This window comes from Triturus cristatus, chromosome 2_1 (assembly GCF_964204655.1).
Source record: "Triturus cristatus chromosome 2_1, aTriCri1.1, whole genome shotgun sequence".
Lineage (NCBI taxonomy): Eukaryota > Metazoa > Chordata > Amphibia > Caudata > Salamandridae > Triturus > Triturus cristatus.
In genome coordinates, this window is record NC_140581.1 from 384,347,716 (window position 1) to 384,367,177 (window position 19,462).

The 19,462-nt window shown below is 43.5% G+C and overlaps 1 long non-coding RNA gene across 1 annotated transcript in view; it reads right to left on the minus strand.

The window, feature by feature from the left end:
• Positions 1-481: 481 nt before the first annotated feature.
• The window catches only part of LOC146865350 (uncharacterized), a 305,614-nt gene continuing 286,633 nt past the window's right edge, over positions 482-19,462 (minus strand). Inside the window, exon 2 of the long non-coding RNA XR_014970086.1 lies at positions 482-5,412. This is a non-coding gene — a long non-coding RNA (uncharacterized LOC146865350). The remainder of the gene's footprint in view (positions 5,413-19,462) is intronic.

Below are 19,462 nucleotides of genomic sequence, written 5' to 3' on the forward strand. Positions count from 1 at the left end.
TCTTCCGAACCCAGCACGTCACCAACCCTGTGATGGCTGCAATTTCTAGTGGGTAGCAAACTGCAACCTAACTAATTAATATTCATGAGGTAGGTCGATTGAGACCCCATTAGGAATCACTGAATGAAACTCAATAGGTCTCATACATTAGGAATTTTAATTTCTTAATTATGATTTGGAAAGAATCGCAATTAGGAAATCACAATCCGTGAAATTCGTACATATAGCCCAAAGTCTGAAGGCAAAACCCTTTGACCAGGATAACCCACTGGTGTATCTGACCTATAATCCATTAAGGTTGGCGGGAAATTGCGCCTAGCTCCCGCTCCACTGTGAACTGCTGTTCATAGTGCTTGACTTCTTTCTAGGCTCCTTGTGCCTTAAAACTTTAAAAGTCCATGCGTCTGGTTCTCCTTAACCTATTTTGATAAACTTGGTGTATTTTCGCTCATTAAACGTTTCCATATTTTTCTAAATTGGTTTGGGAATTTAATTGTGTTGTGTTCTTTGCGTTAAAACAGTTAGTACTGCTTGAACTTAGCACACACTTCTCTTGGGATTGCCTGCTATATGTGCCACAGCTTCTTGAAGTTGAGCAGAGTTCCTTTCAGAACTCTGTTTTCGTCAAACCAGCGTTGGTGTGTTGAGTTTATAGGGGTACCCCTTCCCCCAAAGTTATAACTCAATATGTGACAGAAACCTTCACATCTTTGTATACCACTCAGAGGAACTTGGATTCCATCAGACAAATCAGGGCTTCAGTGCAAATATGAAGATATAAGGTCATACTACCTCTTGTGGTCAGTCAGTGTCCAGACAGTCCCCCTCTGAAAGCTCTTCTTAGCCATTAAAGCCAGTGATTGGATAGTGCAACTGTTGTCCAACAAAGGGTGATTAGAGCTAGATAGGAATATAACATTTGTGGTCCAGCGCTGTAGACTTAAAGGAGAATCTACTACTTTATATTGCTAGTCAAATCCATATATAGCAACAGACATTTTCTAACCTGAACTATCATCTGTCTCTTATAAAGGGATACTAATGAAAATGTGCCCCCATCCAAATGTGAATTCTATCCTTACAAATTGTTAGAATGATAAAGCATATGTAATGAAATTCTAGTGAACCTAAGTTCCTCTCAGCTTACTGGGAGGAAAGGACACCGGTGGCCATTGTGCCAAATGAGGAGCCCAGTGCCATTGCTGGGGCCAACACACAGGCAGTCTGATGGTTGTTCCTTGTCATTAAACTAAATTCCCATCCTCTCGTAGCCAAAGTCCACATGGAAGAAAGATTAAATGTTGAAATGCAGGGCAGACACAAGTCAACTATAGGAAAAATAAGGTTGCTTCTGGAAAGGTCATGTTCATTTGAACACCACATCTTTACTTTGAAAAGACTTTAAAGAAATTCCAATTAAAATCATCACTGTCATGATGGTAGTCTGTGCCCCAATTATTGTATGGAAAGCTGTCATTATGCAGAGAATTTACGAGGACTGCACAGAATGGAGCAACCAAAGTTACTCCGTTGCACTGTGTTGCCTGAAAGAGGGAGAACAGAATAGCATCATATCTAACAAAATATGGTGCTGTTCTCTCTCCCCTTATACTGGTGCTCTTCAAGAATTCCTTGCTCCACACACACACCCTTGCAACAAAGTGTAAGGGTGTGCCTGTGTGTGAGCATGTATGTGTGTGTGTGTGTGATGTCTAGCATAGGTTTTGTACTAGAAGACTACCCTTCCAGTCCAAAATACTATGCTTAGACATAGCTTATTACATTTCCTACACTGGTTTGAAAACTTAGGAGAAATTAAAACCTTTCTCCTTTTCAGCCCTGTCCCCAAGAAACATAATAGTTTGCTGCAAAGCCATGTTTACCATTTTAGAAGATAGGGCCTAGCATCAAAGTCCATGGGTGGTTGCATGGGAACATTCAAGACTCACCCATTGGCTACTCCATTACTTAAGATCTACTTTCCATGCCTAATGTTGCTCTAGAAAGAAAATCCCAATTCTACACTTTGCGCTAATTAGTGTCACTTTTGTGATGCAAACTTGGTGCAAAGTCATAGTGAACCGGTTACTTTAACTCTCATTTATTTGTGCCATGTAGCTTTTAATAGATCTTTAGCAGAGTATTTTTCCTTTCATAATAAAAAAGTTACATTTTATTCTGTGTTAAAGAGACTGTTAATACAAAAGTCCCTGCCTTTATAAGTGATAGATTAAACAACTGGATATTACATCAAAGCACCCAGGATTCCGCGCACAGGGCTACAATTCTATTGACAACACTATGGAAACAACATAAAGGTGAACATTTTTGGGATTCATCCAATGAATCTTCTGTACCCATAAAATTCCCTACAAAATGGCCATACTCTTGTTCTGAATCCTACGCCTCTCTGTGATGTAGGAAAAGTCGTAGTAACACATAAAAAGCTTTCATTATACTCTGCTCAAGAAGCTATTCAGCCATTGTTTCCAATTCAAAGTCAACCTTCCCACCATGTTCAAAGTTCTTAAACAATCTGTTGTTTCCAAAATCCGCAATCAACTTGACAATCGCAGCCTTCGAGATCCACAACAGTCTGGCTTCCAGTCTGGGCATGGCAGTGGACATATGCTCCTTAGCAAGACGTGACGGGGAACCAAAAGAATCCCTAGTAAAACTTTTCAAACCAGCCCTGCTCCCTTCATCCCCCTCTCTCTTTCCATGATTTGTTTGTATCACTTTTGCCTCTTTCCTAGATGTCTCTTCATCCTCTCTCACTCTCTGCTTCCTTTTGCTCTCTTTCTCTTGCGTCTATCTCTTTTCCCTCCTCTCCCTCTCTGAGCTTACACCGCTTCAATGCCTGCAGGGAGTGGGCATTCAGAAACAGGCCTTGCATGGTTCCAGCCTTCAGAGGAAATGTCTGATGAGGTAAATGGCCTGGCCAAACCTACTACTGAAACTGGAATGATGCTCTGGAATCAGCGATAAAAGCAGATGTATACAATCGCTTGATTCCCTGGGCGTATAGTGTGAGTATGAGATCCCTCAATCCACTAGTTTTTACCTACTTCTCTTGCTGATCTCATTGTCCTGATCTGGGTGAATCACTCTAGAATTATAAATAACTTGACACTCAAATTAGATTTGCGGTTAGTACATCCCACCATTATCTCTCTCTACTTTGAGAAATCTCTCTTTTGATTCCCAGTCTCCTCCATAGAAGAAACCTCACAAGTAGTTAGCGATCAGCACCTCTACCTTCAGCCATTCATCAACCTGTTTATGTCCACGTGGTTTTAAGCTAATACATATAAAACATACTAACTAGAAACTAGAGCTCTATGGTAACTTGACTTTTACTTCATTCATACCCTAGATCAGAAGAAACCGGTATCAATTTACAATTTAAAAAACACATTTTCTAGTGAAGAGTTATTTCCTTTTTATACCAATCTATCTGTATGCATCTACAAATTAGACATCATATACAAAACACATTCACAACAGTAAAATCACCCTGCCTGTTTCAAGTACAGATATATCAGTGAAACTTGAGAGTACCTCACAACAGTCTTCCTATAAAACCTCTTTCCCTGTGCATGTATTCCCAGTTCTTCATGATCATCTAACTTCCTTCTCTTCCAGAAACCGGTAAAATGCACTGGACAATAAACAATGTTGGTGGACATACATTCTTTAAGTCACCTTTCTCAGAACACCCGAGTCTAAAAAATGCATGCATACATTGAAGATACACGTCCAAGATATAAGGGTAAGTCCTCTTTGTACATGACAGATTTTCAAAAGGAAAGGGGTGGGTGTTAGGAGTAATATAGACTCTTTACAGCTATTATAATCTCTTATTATGTTTATTTCCACTTTTAAAAGATAAAAAATATCCCTCACTTCTCAGAGGTAAAGCTGTCCAGGTGAGCATGCTATAAAAATTGTGCTGGATATCCCTAAAAAATTCAATGGATAGGTCCATATTTTTCCCAGTAAGATTCGAAATCCATTATGCCTCTCAAATATTGAAAGAGGAGCTGTCCTTTAATGAAGAACGCGCGTGGTATTTATTTATATTGACTTCGCACTCAAAGTTTGCCCACCTCAGGGCTCGACTTAAGGTCTACATTTTCTCTTGTTTATTATCTATTCATTTTTATTACTTGCGATACCACTTTCCTCCTGGGTTTTTAGGATTCTCTATACCTAGTTTGTTTGGTTTAGAATGCCATAGTAGGCTATTCCCCCCCCCGCCTTGAACCTGCTTGAATGCTTCCCATTAAGGCCAGAGTTACCTTCAAGGTCATCTATCTAAGCTAGATATGCACACAACAGAGTGCCAACAATAACTCAGGAAGAAGGTACAGAAGCACACACTCTGCACTCAGCAACAGAATCATTTGGCAAGGTTCACACTATACAAATACCACAAATATGCACATAATTTGCCATTGAAATGCATCAGTTCAAAAGCAGGTAGATGTCTCACATTATAATGACTCAAGCTGAAGAATGCACTTGTGGTGTCTATCCTGCCAAGTGTTCAGAAGGAAACTCATGCCTGACATCTTCCAAATCTTTTACCACAATCAGGCAGATCTTTGAGGCGGATCAGTTTATGGTGCCTCGCTGCAGTACATAAGCCTTGCATTCATTTAAATGGCTGAAATTTCACCTTGATGCCTCTTTCAGAACATCATACAGCAATGCCCAATGCTCCTGGCTGTAAAGGTTGTCTGCACCCCGACGCCTGAATGTGGATTCCTGGTCTGAGCTCAGTGAAGCTGCAGATACATTAACAATACTACCACACGTGTGTCAAAATGATGGATAGTGATCAGATTTAACAAAAACTGAAGCTTTTATGGAATTTGTAACTGAAAACAATGAATCATTAAGGACTGACCATAGACCTCATGAGTTCTTCACTGTTGGAGTCAAATCTAATCTAATGCTACAATCGGGAAAAGATTATTTTATTATAAATACCAAAAGGAAATTCAACTAGAAAGAAACCTCCCTGAATCATTTCTATGAAGTATTTGTCATGTTGGCCCTGGTAGGCCGTGGCTTCCATCTTTCATAACAGTACACAAAGATGCAAGAGTGCAAAATTAACATGACAACAGATTTGTGAGTCTCACAAGCCACCTGGAGATTGACACTTTCTTACAGAAACTGCACAGGTGGCTAAATATCATTGTAAATGCGTGTGAAAGACTTTTTTGTAAGAAGTCAATCCATTTTTTCAAACGAATGGCCAGGCATTAACTCAAAATGTTCAACATTAGGCGCATTGTCCTACTGGGTGTGAATCTGAAGTACATATGCATAGGGGCGATTAGGAATCACGACACAGACAACTCACCAACAGGACTCTAAACTTTCTTCAAAACTGCTACTTACCTAGGAAAAAAGAGAAAGAAAAAGTCCCATTAAGACAAAAGATCTTTAAAATGCAGAGGAGTTTAGCTTTATCAAATATTGCTAAGCCATATTTTACCAACATCAATGAAATGGAATAGAGTCTTTGAACAACAGGGCAGGTTAAACAAGTAACTGCCCCTATGCCGTACTGACTTCACAATGCAGGCATTTATTCCATTTTCCCCATCATGTACTCCCCCATCCCCGTTTACAGCTACAAGACCTAAAGCAATGACCAGAAACTGAACCAAACTGGACATCACAGCTCTTAATACTAGTTTATTGAATACTCTCCCCCAATTAGTATCCCAAGTTGTCTCTGACCACCCCGTGGTTGACAACTGGCTACGAAACTCCCTTGAATTAATCCTGCCGGCCAAACTTAAAACTGGGGCCAGGAAGGACCCTTCATCCCCATTCTATAATGAGACCCTACAGGAAGAAAATACATCATGTAAAAGACTTGAAAGATGCTGGAAAAGCAATATGATAATGACACAAAATCAGTTTTTAAGACAGCCTAGAATATGTATCATGCTCAATGCCGAATCTCCCAAGCTGCCTTCTACTCTGACCAAAACCTAAAAGCACAAAATTGTCAAAAGCCCCTCTTGAAAGTCATCTAAGACCTTTCCAACCCCAGTAATATAATTCCCTGTACTTCACTCTCGCAGGCTCAATGCGAAGCCCTGGCAGATTTTTTTGTGTGAATAAGGTAACAAATATCTGCCTCACTCTGGCCACGAAAGCTAGTGTCTTCTTTCCACTTGAAAATGCTTGCCCTTATCCAATTCTCGACCCTGCACCACACAAGGAAGTAACTCCATCAGATAGCTTCCCACTACCATCCCACTTACACTCTTTTCCCCTTTGGATGTGGCCCGACTCATGTTCTTATTACGGTCCATCAAATCATGTTACTCCCTTGACCCTCTCCCTCCTCTAAGCTGAGCTACTTGAGTCTTCATATCCTGTCTCTATTAGTGGATCTTTTGAATTCCTCATTAAGAGAAGGGCACATACCTAAAACCTGGAAACATGCCATGGTACTCCCTTTGCTAAAAAACCCACGTAGACTCTTCTAACTGGGCAAATTACAGACCCATCTCACTATTGTTCATTCAGCCGAAAATCTTAGAAAAACATGTTCACTCTAAACTCTCTACTTATGTAGAAAATCAAAATGCCCTTCACTCCTCCCAGGCAGGATTTAGAGCTGATCACAGCTCAGAAGTCGCCCTGCTGGGACTCACAGAACACCTGTGCCAACTGTTAGACAGGGGTGGCATGGCTGAACTGATTGTCCTAGATCTCAGTGCGGCCTTTGACACTGTGTCTCACGAAAAGCTGATCGACAGACTGGCAGAACCCAGCCTTCAAAATGCTGCACTTGTCTGGCTAAAATCCTTTCTGGCTGACCGCACCATTCAGGTGTTTCCTACCAATACTGCGCACCCACCTGGGTTGTCCCACAAGGATCTGATCTTAGCCCCTTGCTCTTTAACATCTACGTCTGCCCTTTAGCGGTCCAGTGGAAGGCCAAGGCTCGACTATTTTTTACTATGCCGATGACACCCAGATCAACTTCTTGCTGTCTCCGGAACGGGAAGCTGGCACACAAGATCTTAATTCCTGCCTCAGCCATGTTGCCAATTTGATTAACTTTAATTCCCTTAAACTAAATGAGGATACCACTGAGGCGCTAATATTGTGCAAAAAACCCCTACTTTGGGGCCCCAAGCACTGGCCTGACACTTTATGTTCAATCCCCGGACCGGCCGACAAGGTGAAAAGTCTGGGCATCTGGCTGGACTCCACCTTGTCCATGAAGCTGCAAGTAGCCAAAATTACCTCCTCTTGTTTTGCTACTATTAAATAGCTTAAAAAGATTCTATGGCTGCTCCCCCTTTCTGCCCAAAGAACGGGCATTCAAGCCATGATTTTTTCTAGACCAGATTGTGACAACATCCTTTATATGGCCGCTGATAAGGCAGTCATCAGACGCCTTCGGTTGGTGTAAAACACTGCAGCACGGCTGCTTTTCTGGCTTCCCAAACATTCCCCGGTGTCCGGTCTCCTTCAAGACCTCCATTGGTTACCGTGGACAAACGCATCAACTTTGAGGCTCTCTGCTTCATGTTTAAAATCAAGACCCACACAAGCCCTGAATTTTTCCAAAAGTTGGCTGACCCTATGGTCCCTACCACACACTGCGCTCTAGTAATTAGTCCCTAAATTCAGACACTCCTGAATAGGTGGTCGGTCTTTCTCTTTTATTTGCCCTAACTGTGGAACACACTCCCTGAGTCAATCTGAGGCTGCAACGCCCTGATCTTATTCTGCAAACAGTTAAAAACTTGGCAATTCTAGGTCACGCACGCAGGTTACGGACCAATGTCCTCCAGTGCTGGGAAACCTCACAGGTAGTTGTGCGCTATACAAGAATTATTATCAATAATGATAAGAATAAGTGCATCCTTAGAGGATTAGGGCACATGTACAACAAGCGCAGCATCACCAGCACATCCATGTACACACATCTGAAGCTTCACACAAACCAGCCCCAGTGCAGAGGAACAGACGGGCCTGCGTGGGCGCGAGGCACTCGCTGACACCCATTATCAACAGAGTGACAATGACAGCTTAAAAGAGAATAACAATAGAAGCTAAGTCAAGTGTGGGTGGGAGATGAAGGGCGCGCGCCTGCAGCTGCAGGCACGTCCCTATGTTTGCAGCAGACAAGGTCGTGGACTGATTCACATTCAAGAGCAGGACTCGGTGCCAGACACAACTTTTTTCTCAGCGGATTTTGAATGTATGCATGGAAAATTGCACAGTCCTTTCAAATGGTCCAAGAAGGCACAAGAATTGCAAGCAGAGCAGGGATTTTAAAGCTGCAAATATTGATATATTGGAAGAATTGGACACAGTTGACAACAGGACATTTTTCAAAACAAAAGTAGAGTACATCAGGGATAAAACATCAATATATTGGCATCCCCGAGTCAAACTCATTTCCATCATCCATTTTATAAACTCCAGGGCCAAGCGTTGCCCAAGCTACACAGTTCCAACTTGTTTGCTGACTGTTGAAAGGATATAAAGGACAGACAGGGGCCAAGTGACACCCGAGATGCTGTGCACCTCAGACAACATAGTGTAAAATATGAATTCGCAGTATTTAGCCGGGGAGGCTAACAAGGTTTCACCTGTTAGAATGTAACCAAAGGTGAGACATTTAATGCACCCAGTAATTAGTGGATGCGGTAAATACCACCCAACCGGCAATTCCGAACCCTGTGCAAACAGGGGTTTATGCAGGGGGATGCAAACCCGACCCCCTTGTAATGGGGACCGCAGTCTTCTGTTGGAGTGGCAGGGGCTAGAGGCTCATTTCTGACTGGGAGAAGGCTGTCAGGCTTCCTGTGTTTATAGTGAGGCGAGCAGTTTCCCCTAATACAGCTCTTCACTGCGATCTGTGGTCCAGTTCGCTTCAGACATAATGGAGCCAGTGCAGAGAAAAACGACAGCAGGCCACGTGTGCAATCACACCAAAAGCCAAGCCATTGGCACCCGTCCATGCCTAATGCCAGGCATGCTGCCCAGTTGGTCTGAGAAGGCAAGCACCTAGGGGCATATATACGGGGAACCAATTGGCGCCCGTCCATGCCTAATGCCAGGCATGCTGCCCAGTTGGTCTCAGAAGGCAAGCACCTAGGGGCATATATACGGGGAAGCAATTGGCGCCCGTCCATGCCTAATGCAAGGCATGCTGCCCAGTTGGTCTCAGAAGGCAAGCACCTAGGGGCATATTTACGGGGAAGCCATTGGCGCCGTCCATGCCTAATGCCAGGCATGCTGCCCAGTTGGTCTCAGAAGGCAAGCACCTAGGGGCATATTTACGGGGAAGCCATTGGCGCCGTCCATGCCTAATGCCAGGCATGCTGCCCAGTTGGTCTCAGAAGGCAAGCACCTAGGGGCACATTTACGGGGAAGCCATTGGCGCCGTCCATGCCTAATGCCAGGCATGCTGCCCAGTTGGTCTCAGAAGGCAAGCACCTAGGGGCATATTTACGGGGATTTGACGCAGGGCAGCACGTGCCGAAGTCACCTTGCTGCACTGTCCTGGGTCAAACGGAAAGGTCAGGAATGCGCTGTATCCATGGCATACGGGGCATTCCTGTCCTTTCCCCCTGCGTTGGCACCATTTTGGCAGGCAGCTCCAACACAGGCACACAGGCACCCCTGCACAGTAGCAAGGTTGTCTGTGTTGTAGGCAGGATTGTTTTTATGCAGGTAGGTGGACCATCCTGAACAAAAACAATTCTAGGAGGTTTTTTCCTCTTTCTATGTCTGCTGCATAATGCGGCACACATAGAACGAGGGAAAAAGGAGAGGAAATAAAGTTAGTTCTCCTCGTTGCGGATCCCCAGGTTTACATAGTCTTGTAAATCTAGGATAGTCAAAAATCCATGGGTGTTGCGTGGGAACACCTATTCAATGCCCATGGAATGCCTCATTAGCGCAAGTAAGGTAACACAGCGATGTGCACTGCGTTGCTTTACTCCTTATATATGAGGCCATTCAATGCCATGCAAAGTAGCTTTGTGTGGCCTCCAAAATATGGTTTGCGCTTCGGTTGCATCACAAAAAGTGAGGCTACGGCAGGGCAAGAGGCTAAAATATCCTCTTTATCTTCCTATAAGGAACACCTTTTAGGCCTTAATATTAACTCTCTAAGATTTATCTAATTTCTACAAAGTATTGGGGACCCTTTCAATGGATATAGCACTAAATTCTACCTCACTAGCCTTTTCACTTGGTACAGAATTGAAGTTTACCTCACCTCTTGATTTGCATAACGCACTTAAGGGCATATTTACAAGCCCTCTTCGCCACCACAACATCACATTCAGTGATGTTGTGATGGCGATGGAGGCCACTTAAGTTGGCTTAATGCTGCCTTGTAAAAAAGGCACCCTTTCACGCTGCACTTAGCGTTAAAGGGGAGGGCAATGGATGTTGCGGTGGGCGTCCCACCGCTACACCCAATGATTTTGACGCTGACCTCTGTTTACAGGGGTGGCATAAATAGGAGGCAGCGCCAAAATTAAGACCTGGGAAAACCTGGTCTTTAAAAGGCAAAAGAAGGAGAAATGCTTTCTTTCTCCTCGTTGTTGCTGTTTCAATGTGTGTGCATTGTGCAGCACACATAGAAACAGCAAAATGCCATTGATTGTTTATGTGCAGGAAGGTGACCCTTCCTGTACATAAAAAAAAAAATCACAAAACAAATTACATTTTGCAACTTTTATGCGTGCTGCACTAAGCAGCACGCATACAAGTTACAAAACGCCATTTAAGAATTGTTTATGAGCAGGAAGGGTCACCTTTCTGCACACAAACATCTTCCCCTCAACGCAGACGCCCTTGCACTACAGTGCTTTGGCACAAGGCGGCTACATTCAGCACCAGCGCAGGGGGAAACGCAGGGCTTCATATGGTGAAGCCCTGCGTTTCTAAAGAGGAGGAGCGCGGCGTTAAGCCAAGGAGACTAACGACGTGCTCTGCCACTTCGTTGTAAATATGCCCCTTTGTTGTGCAGTACTCAAAATGCACTCCCTTTCCAAACACAAAACACAAAACTGAACTATTTTATCTGATCACATGCCATGGTTTTGATATTCCAATTTAGCAGAGACATGGATGAATGAAGCATAAACCCAGGCTTAGCTGCAAGTATTCTTCTAAGGTAACTAGACAAGAAAAGTGAGGACTCGCACTTGTTTTACAAGATTGATTTTTGAAGTTTGAACAAATTAATAATAGATAGCATCTCGTAAGTTTAACTTGTAGGCTTGAAGATAGTACTTTTCCCCTCAATCACTTACAATGGGGAGTTCACTAGAACCTTTCTTTTTAACTTATATTTAACACTGTAATTCTCCTGATTGTTGCATTCCTCATAAAAGCAACAGCGCCTCATGTGGGTAATTCTCACGCTCTGGAGAAGTTCGTAACCTAACATAACCTGCCTCTGCTGACCTGTGAACTGGCAGACCACCCTTCAAACTCTCTGTCAATGCACCACCAGTGCTAGAGCCGCTCGGCCTGCTTTGAAAGGGGCGAACCCATTGTTGTCTTTGCCTGGATCCATGACTGGTGTACTGGACCAGACCACTCCTGGCGCCAGCACACACAGTTGAACAACCATTCTCAACAATCAGGGGCCTCGATGCAACGCACCAATAAAACGATTGATATGCTAAACTGAGCAACACAATCCTACCAAAGATCTGTGCAGCAGACCTGTTTTTCGCAGCCCAAAATAAATAAATTCATTGATTAAGGAGTTCTCTGTATAGCAACAGAGTCATATTCAGCCACTCCCTTTCTTTATTTTTGCAGCACGCATTGTTGTAGGCCTCTTGACTCGGGTGTCTGAAGGGAAACCACACCCCTCGTTGTCTATTTAGCATTTATTCATGCCATCACCTACTCGTGTTTAATTTGGCCATGAATAGATTCAATGTGTATGTTAAAGGTAGAGAGGTCTAAGATTTTGAATATATTTTCTAGGATTGACATAATTGGATACATCAGGACACCTCATGAAAACCTATACTACCCAGCCTGCTATTTGAAATACAAGGAGAATATAGTGCATAGTCAAAAGCCGATGCATTTCCTGAAGGCTATTGGGGAATACCATTTAGGCCATATTACCATGTCTCTGGTACCCGTACCAAGGCCGGTAGCATTCGTTACTTGCCACATCAGAATTGCAAAATACCCCGTAAGATCTGGTCTCTTTGCCCCCCCCACAGTCCTTCAGCAGGCAGAGTCTCTGGATGACTTATCTGGGATATCTAATAAATAATATACAGAAACAGTACCACAATTTTCTGATTCTCCAAATAATTCCTCATTAGTCAGTGCTCTCTCAGAACTCCAGATGTAATACCCGGTATCGCGCCCCCCCCTCCCCCGAGCTACCAATGCTTCTAGAGGTGTACCCAGTAATGCTGGGGGGGGGGGGGGAGCAGTTACAGGGTTCAGCTTTAGGGCACTGAAAGTAAGTAGTTAGTGCCCACAGATACTATTTGTTAATGGTGTTCCTATAAATCCAGGGGCCGGCGTATCAAAAGTTGTACTACACAGGCAAGTCTTGCTCTGATTGACAAATTCTAAAGCAACATTTCAATTGAGCCTTGTTTTAAAAAACGATTTTTCATGGTCAGTCAGTGCAAATGTCAGTCAAAAATGGGCTGCCATGGTGCAATGTTTATGTAATGTGTGCCCCAGAATGTTTTCAGCGTTATGGCTAATGGGGTAGGTAACTAACCTTGGGCGTAGTTTGCAAAGTAGCGCTACGCGTAGGTACGCGAGGTGCACTGCGAGCTATGCGTAGCTTCGCAAACTGCGTAGTGCACTGTGCAAGATGCTGTTCGCACTGATTGCACAGTGCGGACAAGCATCCGGCACTGTGCAATCAGTGCGAACTGCATCTTGCACAGTGCAAGCAGTAGTTTTCTGCCGCTCGAGTAGATTTCTACTCGAGTGGCAGCTTTCTCAATGCGGACTGGTAGTTTCTCATCGTGAGCGGTCGCATGCTTGCGCGACCACTCGCAATGAGAAACCTGACCTACCCGCGTTGAGAAGCTCGCCAGGAGGTTTATTTTCCACGCTCGCGATCGGCAACTTGATGTTGCTGATCGCGAACGAGGAAAAAGTCTCGCCGGGATGTCATTTTGCTTGCTCGCGGTCGCCATCTTGACGTTGAGGACCGCGAGCAAGCAAAAAAGGACCGCTGCACTACGCTACGCTACGCTATGCATGTTTGCACTGTGCTACGTGCAATTCGCGTAGTGCGAAGTAGCGCAAACTTTGCAAACTACTCAAGCGTAGCGTAGTGCTTTGCCCAGGCTTATAGGTAACCCAGTATCCTGCAGAACATGCAAAGTCAATATTATGGAGAACAGTTGGTTCTGTAGGTAATTTCTTTATTAAACACTTAATTTCCTGTTTAATTAGGAATGGCCACCTGTATGGCAAAAATCAACCAGATTAAAACTAAAAAAAATGTATATACTAAGTCATTGACACCAGAAATAGTTAAAGGATCATGGGGTATATTAATATTCATACACCATGGGGGCGGACGATTACTACAGGGGCTACTTGCGGCATCGCTCCATTTCGCCATTGTTACAAGGAGTTGAGCACTCCACCCAAATTAATAACCTTACATGCACCAATTGTAATCAAGGCTTGGAGGCATCTTTGGGAGTCTTGCAGCAACATGAAGTAATTGCACGCAGTAGACCAGCATTCTTTCCAGTCCTGGTTTACCTGGGATTCGGTCTCCATAACATTTTCTCCAAACTAAAAGAGATACCTTATTGCTCAGTTACTTTCATCTTGTCTGCATGAGGTCTCCCATTGTCTTACTAGTTTAACTAGCATTGTATTTTAACTGTGATTTTTTCATAAGTCTGTTCTAGAATGATACTTCTATTTGTCTAGTAGATCACGAGGCATCTATTGTTTTTCATTTCTTAAATTTGGTCTTACATTATCTTATATCTTAACCTTTTGAATCGTGAGGTTTGTTTAGCTTCACCCATTATCCTCAAACATGTGCATTCAGAAGTAGCTGGTACTTCCATCAGTATATTGTGTGCTATTTAAATGGCTTCACGCATTTCTCATCAATCCATGGCAAAGCAATGCAAGCTGTACCAAAAGCAAAGCATGCTATACCAAAAGTAATGCATGCTGTACCAAAAGCAAATCATGCTGTACCAAAAGCAATGCATGCTGCACCAAAAGCAAAGTATGCTGCACCAAAAGCAAAGCATGCTGCACCAAAAGCAAAGCATGCTGTACCAAAAGCAATGCATGCTGTACCAAAAGCAAAGCATGCTGTACCAAAAGCAAATCATGCTGTACCAAAAGCAAAGCATGCTGTACCAAAAGCAAAGCATGCTGTACCAAAAGCAATGCATGCTGTACCAAAAGCAATGCATGCTGTACCAAAAGCAATGCATGCTGTACCAAAAGCAATGCATGCTGTACCAAAAGCAATACTTGCTGTACCAAAAGCAATGCAAGCTGTACCAAAAGCAAAGCATGCTGCACCAAAAGCAATGCATGCTGTACCAAAAGCAATGCATGCTGTACCAAAAGCAATGCATGCTGTACCAAAAGCAATGCTTTCTGTACCAAAAGCAATGCAAGCTGTACCAAAAGCAAAGCATGCTGTACCAAAAGCAAATCATGCTGTACCAAAAGCAATGCATGCTGCACCAAAAGCAAAGTATGCTGCACCAAAAGCAAAGCATGCTGCACCAAAAGCAAAGCATGCTGTAACAAAAGCCATGCATGCTGTACCAAAAGCCATGCATGCTGTACCAAAAGCAAAGCATGCTGCACCAAAAGCAATGCATGCTGTACCAAAAGCAATGCATGCTACACCAAAAGCAATGCATGCTGTACCAAAAGCAAAGTATGCTGCACCAAAAGCAATGCATGCTGCACCAAAAGCAATGCATGCTATACCAAAAGCAATGCATGCTATACCAAAAGCAATGCATGCTGTACCAAAAGCAAAGCATGCTGCACCAAAATCAAAGCATGCTGCACCAAAAGCAATGCATGCTGTACCAAAAGCAATGCATGCTGTACCAAAAGCAATGCATGCTGCACCAAAAGCAATGCATGCTGTACCAAAAGCAAAGCATGCTATACCAAAAGCAATGCATGCTGTACCAAAAGCAATGCATGCTGTACCAAAAGCAAAGCATGTTGTACCAAATGCAAAGCATGTTGCACCAAAATCAAAGCTTGCTGTACCAAAAGCAAAGCATGCTGTACCAAAAGCAAAGCATGCTGTACCAAAAGCAAAGCATGCTGTACCAAAAGCAAAGCATGCTGTACCAAATGCAAAGCATGCTGTACCAAATGCAAAGCATGCTGTACCAAAATCAAAGCATGCTGTACCAAAAGCAATGCATGCTGCACCAAAAGCAATGCATGCTGTACCAAAAGCAAAGCATGCTGTACCAAAAGCAATGCATGCTGTACCAAAATCAAATCTTGCTGTACCAAAATCAAAGCTTGCTGTACCAAAATCAAAGCATGCTGTACCAAAAGCAATGCATGCTGCACCAAAAGCAATGCATGCTGTACCAAAATCAAAGCTTGCTGTACCAAAAGCAAAGCATGCTGTACCAAAAGCAAAGCATGCTGTACCAAAAGCAAAGCATGCTGTACCAAAAGCAAAGCATGCTGTACCAAATGCAAAGCATGCTGTACCAAATGCAAAGCATGCTGTACCAAAAGCAATGCATGTTGTACCAAATGCAAAGCATGTTGTACCAAAATCAAAGCTTGCTGTACCAAAATCAAAGCATGCTGTACCAAAAGCAATGCATGCTGCACCAAAAGCAATGCATGCTGTACCAAAAGCAAAGCATGCTGTACCAAAAGCAAAGCATGCTGTACCAAATGCAAAGCATGCTGTACCAAATGCAAAGCATGCTGTACCAAAAGCAATGCAACAAGTGCCCTCCTCCACCCAAACCACCCGAGCCCCATCCATGCCTTAAAACCAAATGGATCTCATCAGATTTTACAGCGATTCAAAATCCTTGTGTGGGAGGAAGAGTAAGACCTATGCATTAAAACAGATTCATAAAGCAAAAACACTTCTATGCCTGAAGTGCCTACACGGTGCCAATTTTAGATAGGTAGCTGGCCCTTGCGTACAGTCAGATGACTCGTTTTATTTTGCCTTCAGCCATAGTTTATAGCTGTGTGTGTCTTCTTGACAAGCTCCCAAGCAAATATGATAACTGTGAGCTCATCCATAATTCATCAGTGGGTTTGGCAAATGTCTGTCTGTGCATTGACAAACATCCTGCATGTGTACACCTGTGCTGCTGTTTGCATTCAGTCATTTCATACTCTGTGCATTACCACACTCTGCATCGGTTTTTACAAGTTTCATCCCTTCTGCATGCCCCTTTCCCAGCCCCTCCGTCGCCTGCAATGCACGCCTTTCCTGGGCAGATCCTGACCTCTCATGCAGCACTAAGGATTTTAAATGCCTTTCATTGCACAGTAAAGCACCTGGGCAGGCATCGCTCTCTCCTGCCTGATTCATGATCTCTTTTCCAAGCTAGAAATAGCTGCTGCCAGCATCCGCAGTCAATTGGTGAGGAGGGAGATACAAAAGCCAATGACGGGAGCCTTTGAGGGCTGACAGCATCAGCACTTTCTCGCTCGTTGGTATGACACGCACGTATCGCTTCGGGCGAGCACAGCACATACTGCGAGGATCACTGGAGCAGCTGCCTCCAATCTAGCATCCCATTCAGCACGGCTTTTGTGACATGGGCACAACACTGCTGAAGGCTGTCAGGCCCGGTGGCCCAGCCCCTCCATCGCCTGCCTCGCCTATTCATCTCCCAGATTGTGTTGTGAAAAGCCATCAATAAGAGGCGCAGATATAGAGCACATCTTCTGTCAGCGGAAATGAGGAAACCTGGAAATATGCCAACCAATCCCTCGCTGCCTTTTCAGGGAGATTTGAATATCCGAGTCAAAAAAATTACTTTTACTGGGATGTGTACCACTTGCTGGTTGTTGCTGAATTGGTTCCGCCCATTTAGTATACCGGGATTATGTGCTTATGTTATCACTCGGACCAGGACTTTTTACTGTGGGTGAGTCTGGCTACATGTGTCTTGCCCCCGGTAATCATATGGTCAATAGACTCTGGGTGTTTACCATGTGGCCACCTTTTAAGATAAGGCCACTGCGACGCAGCTGGGGAAGGGGTACCTGGCTGGTTTCATGTGAAATGTAGATAATCAAAAGGGAATGGATCACTTGTACCTGTGTTCCAACCAGGGTCATGTGTGTTGACCAACTTAAAAAACCCTCATTCACGTACAGGTATGGTGGAGCGGTATATCTTGATTATCCGCTTCTTACATAACGTGAAAGGATCATCATTGGGTCTTTTTTCGACAATATGCTTTCCTCCACTTGGAGGTTGACTATCTGGTGATTACAGTAGTGATCAGTGATAAGGTAATGTAGGGTGAGGTGAATTAAAATTAGCTCCAACTCCTTTCCAAAAAGACTCTATTCAGTTGGAGAGGAGGCAAGGTTAAAAGCAGTGCGGTGCGCTTATAGAAATAGATATGTTCTATGGCACCCTGTTTTCCATATGAAAGGTCGACATGTTTCAGCCCTTTTGAAGCCCAGGGGGTCGGGGGGGCTTTCTTCAGGACCTGTTAGGAAGTGAGGTAGCTAATTTGGCTCCTGATACGGGTAGTAAAAGTGACTCATCCTTCTTCTTAAAAGTTACTGGTCAATTGTACCTATAAATTGCATTTCCCTGTGCGGGTATCCGTTGGGGGAGACCTGTATTTGGCAGATTGCTCGACTTGTGCTCGCTCTGTTATCGGTGCCCCGGTGCAATTGAGCAGTAACTTTTAAGAAGAAGGGTAAGTCACTTTTACTACCTGTATTAGGAGCCAAATTAGCTACCTCACTTCCTAACAGGTTGGCTACAACACAAATTATTTGTTCACTGGGAGAGGAATGTTCATCCCCGAGGTGGGCGTATTCATCAGTCAGGCCCAGGTCTTGCAGCTACCCCCGCAGCCCCACTGAATGAACCTGCCTTGGTGGTGTCCCTGGTTGGACTCAGCATCTCCGCTTAAAAATACAAAAAAAGGAAAACAAGCTGAAGAAACTCTGTTAAAATATTTACTTCTTCCCAGAGGGAGCACCCTCATAATCCCTCAGGAGAGGTTCATTTGCATATTTTGCTTGCCTTGTGTTGGCCGCAGGATGGCAGAGGCACCATCAATGAATTCAGGAAATATTGTGGGGGCTGTATAAGTTACAGCACCTCCCGATGAGTAACGTTTAAAAACTGACCCTAAGTTTGCGGGGTCAAGGAAATTATGAACCCTCTCAAGGATTATCATCAGATTGAAAATATTTCCAAGGCTGGATTTTTTTTTTCTCTACAGATGGGAGTACAGTCCTCTCTATGAGTTTGATGTAAGGTGGCATTTAATTTGGTTTGAGGGAGTATAAAGACACCACATACAGTACAATGTCCTTGTGGGGTTGATTCTATGACCGTATTCTATGTGACTTTAATGTGTACAAAAAAGACACAGACACACATTATGTTTAAGTTTAAAGCTTAATTGCTATTTATTTATGTTGCTAGTGGATGTTCAACAAATGTGATGATCTTTGATAATATCAATACGCTTATTTTATATGTTGGGATCACCCCTAAAAAAAATCAAAAGGCTTACGTTATATGGTGTGGTGACCATTGATAAAGCCAATAGGCTGGCTTTATTTAAAGTGATAGCCTGTTATGCTGTGATGCGCTGTCTGGTCTTGGGGGTATGGTGATTATGAGGCACATGATGCTTTAGGAGGTCAAATCTGATTTCATACTGTAATCTATGGTATTTGCTATCTGCCTTAGTATATTTTTGGAAATTAATGCATAGCATTTAGTAGTGTGTGTGTAATAAATTTACCTTTATTTTTTTTAAAGAAATAGTACTGACTGGACAATAATTTATTGAGTGTTATTATCGAATGCCAGTGAATGGTGATTACCAGCCCACACCACCTCCCCTGAATAGGCCTTGCATTGCTCTGCTTCACTACCGTGAGAGAGTCAAGCGCTACAATGGGGTGCTTGGTTCCAGTAAGTGGAAATTGTGGACCTATTACTTGTTCAGGCCTCACGTTCAGCACAACTTCCCAGTTTCCTACACTGGGTAAGGGTAAACCCAAAGGGGAGGATAGAGAGGAGGGCAGTTGCATGATCATGCCACTTGGCTAAGTATGTCCGCCAGGCTACGATTCAGTATGACCTCCCATTTTTCAGTTGTGGATCTTGCAAGAGGGCAACCTATGGGATGCACTTTGAAATAAAATTAATGCTTGGATGATTCCCAATATCATCTGGGACTATAAT